Genomic DNA, 3668 nt, shown 5'->3' on the forward strand with positions numbered 1-3668 from the left:
TCCATTGTATGAATATATCACAATGTACTTACCCTTTACTTCCTCATGGACATTTGTATTGTTTCCAGCTTTGGTGATATTGCAAATAAAACAGCTATAAATGTTTGCATACATGCCTTGATATGAATATAAGTTTTCATTTGTCTTATATAAATACCTCAAAATGGAATGTCAAGGCATTATGGTCAGGTATTCCCACTGGGAACTTACCAGAATTTAGACGTTGAAAAACATGTTCACCAGTACTTAGTATAATCAGTGTTTTTATTTTGGCCATTCTAATAGGTGTGTGTAACCAAAACCTATTATGGTTTTGATTTCCATTTCTCTAGTGATAAATCATGCTGAATGTTTTTTATGTCTTCATTTGAGAAATAAAATGTCATCTTTGGTGAAGTGTCTATAGAACTTTGGCCAAATTTTTTATTAGGTTGTTTGCTTTCTTAATATTGAGTTTTAAGAGTGCCATATGTATTCTAGATATAAATCTTTTATCAGATATGGAATTTGCAAATAGTTTCTCTCTGTCATGGTCTGTCTTTTTCTATCTTAGCACTCTGCTAATTTTGTTGAGATCAAACTAATGGATTTTTGTCTTTTATGGATTTTGCTTTGGGTGCATCTGAGAAATTTTTGCATTACCAAAGTCAAAAAAATTTTACTCTTAAGTTTTCTTGTATAAGTTTTATAGTTTTATGAAACATATTTAGCTTAAGATCAATTTTGAGTTAATTTTTGCATATGGAGAAAGGTATGGATAGTTCATTTTGTGCACATAGAAAACCAGCTGTTCCAGCAAAATATGTTGAAATAACTAAGTTTCTCCACTGAATTGCCTTTGCATCTTTGCTAAAAATCAATTGAATCTATACAAGTGGGACTTATCTGGGCTCTCTATTCCATTGATCCCTTCTCTATCTTGACATGAGTATGATACAGGCACAATTATTGCAGCTTTATAAAAAGTCTTAATGCTATCTGTTGTAAGTTTTTCAACTGTATTCTTATTTTTTCTAAGTTGTTTTTACTATTCTCAGTACTCTGCATTTATATATAAATTTTACAGTCATCTTGTCAATTTCTAACAATGCAGAACCTGCTGAGATTTTGATAAGGATCACATAGAATTTTTATAGATCTATTTTGGGACAATTCTCATCTTAGCAATATCGAACCTTGCATTCCCTAAAACCAGTATAACTATCTACTTATTCAGGTCTCCTTTAATGCCTCTCAGCGATGATTTGAGCATACAAGTCTTATGTATTTGTGGTCAGATATGTCTTTAGTATTTAATATTTTTTTATGGTACTGCATTTTAATTTCAATTTATTTTATTGTTTGTGTATAGAAATATGGTTGATATTTTTATTATGAATTGGCATCCTGCAAGTATGCTAATATTAGATTTGGGGGAGTTTTTGTTTTATTGTTTTTGGGTTTGCTTTATTTATTTTTTTAATATTCAACAGATTTTTTTTTTCCCTTAGACAATCCCAAATCCTAGATACCATGACTTCTCCAGGCTCCTATGTCCACCTCCTCGGTTCAGACAGTCACTAAATAGGCTTTCACTCCCTGTGTTGCTCCTGAAGCATTTTTTCACTTAGTAAATTGGAGCAACAGGAAGTTTTCTTAATTGTTTTATTTCTCCCAGAAAACACTAACCTTTTGGCTTAATATTCAAAGTCATCTTGAGAGCCGTTGTTTTATATAGTCAGGTTCTTAATTCTTAGTTGAAGATAAATTCATACCTTGCTCTTCCAATTTGGCCAGAAGCAGATGTAGGGATAGTATGTTTCCATTCACACAGACATTCACCTCCTGTTCTCTATTTTTTTAATTGACAAATGATTTACATACCATACCACCCACTCTTTTATTTTTATTTTATTTTAATTTTTTTATCTATTTATTTTTGAGAGACAGAGAGAGACAGAACGAGCAGGGGAGGGTCAGAGAGAGAGAGGGAGATACAGAATCTGAAACAAGCTCCAGGCTCTGAGCTAGCTGTCAGCACAGACTCTGAAGCGGGGCTTGAACCCAGGAACCGTGAGATCGTGACCTGAGCCGAATCTGGATGCTTAACCATCTGAGCCATCCAGGGGCCCCCCAACCACTCTTTTAAAGGTGTAATTGAATGAATTTTTGTGTATTCACATAATTGTGCAACAATCACACTATTTAATTCCAGACATTTTCATCATATGAAAAAATAAAGACTGGTAACAACTGTCTCAATGGATTTTTTAAACTGGCCATTTCATATACATAGAATTATGCAACCTATGGCTTTTGTGTCTAACTTCTTTCAGTAAGCATAATATTTTCTAGTGTTGTCAATGCTATGGGATGAATCTAATACATTGTTATATTAAGTAGTAATGAATTATATGGATATACCACATTTTACTTACCCATAAATCCATTAATAGATATATGGATTATTTGCACATGTTGATTATTATAAATAATGCTGTTATTAATATTAATGCACATATAGATATGTATGTTCAGCTCTTTTGGATATATACCTGGAAATATAATTGCTAGATTATATGTTTAATTTTGGAGGAACTGCCAATTTTCCAGAGTGACCTTTTGTTCCCTGTGCATGATAGCCTGGAATCTTTCTCCACTCAATAAACTGTGGCTACATTTTGTATCAACCATAAACACAAGGTTTGTATGACTGTATCCAGATAGCACACCTGACTGGGTGGAAATGGAAGGAAAAAAATAGTAGCACTACATAAATTTCATACTTGTTTAAAAAAGGATAATCTTTTCATTACATAGCTGAGCAAACTCTAGGGTCACACTACTTTACCTCAGTACTCATGTGGAACAAAACAATGTGAATATCTAGGCTGGTGAGTTTAGTCCATAATAGTAGTCTTCTCTGGAGACAAAGAAACTAATAAAATGTCTTCTTTGTAAATTATGGGAAAGCTTGTCTGTGGCAGAATTAAAAGTGGACCTAGAGTTAAGATTACATTTTAAATGTTCTCCCAATAAATAAATCAGTAAATAAATAAATAAATAGTAAGTAAGTGGTGATAGATAGGCCAATTAGCTTTAGTATGGTAATCATTTCAGATGCATACATTTGTCAGAATATCATGTGCTTGCTTTGGCAGCCCATACACTAGAATTGGAGAACTACAGAGATTAGTGTGGCCCCTGCTCAAGGATGAAATCCAAATTTGTGAAGTGTTCCACAGTTAAGCACACAAAGTATCATGCTGTATGCCTTAAATATATAGACTTTAGTTTTATTTGCCAGTCATACCTCAGTAAATCTGGGGAAAGAAGGCTGAAGCTAGAACTTCTTATTACAGGCAATCCAGACTTTAAAAAAATATCCAGGTTAGCTTTTAAAAAAGAAAAGCAAATCTTATTGGCTTCATTATGGTTGGAAAAAAATTGATGATTGGAGTTTGTTAAAAGAAGTTGAGTAAATGAAAGTAATCATACATCTTTGATTCTGACAATGAATAAGGGAAAGGTAAGAAAAAGAGTGCTAGAGGCACCTAGGTCGCTCAGTAGGTTAAGTGTCAGACTATTTTAACTCAGGTCATGATCTCACTGTGCTGAGATTGAGCCCCTCACTGGGCTCTGTGCTGGCTGTGAAACCTGCTTGGGATTCTCTGTCTCCCTCTGCCCCT

The 3668-nt window shown here is 33.6% G+C and overlaps 1 non-coding gene across 1 annotated transcript; it reads left to right on the forward strand.

The window, feature by feature from the left end:
* The first annotated feature begins 3124 nt into the window (after positions 1 to 3124).
* LOC115290946 lies at positions 3125 to 3228 on the forward strand. Its single transcript, XR_003908320.1, has one exon. It is a non-coding gene; the product is annotated as a U6 spliceosomal RNA (small nuclear RNA).
* Positions 3229 to 3668: the final 440 nt, after the last annotated feature.

The sequence above is a fragment of the Suricata suricatta genome, chromosome 4 (genome assembly GCF_006229205.1).
Source record: "Suricata suricatta isolate VVHF042 chromosome 4, meerkat_22Aug2017_6uvM2_HiC, whole genome shotgun sequence".
Lineage (NCBI taxonomy): Eukaryota > Metazoa > Chordata > Mammalia > Carnivora > Herpestidae > Suricata > Suricata suricatta.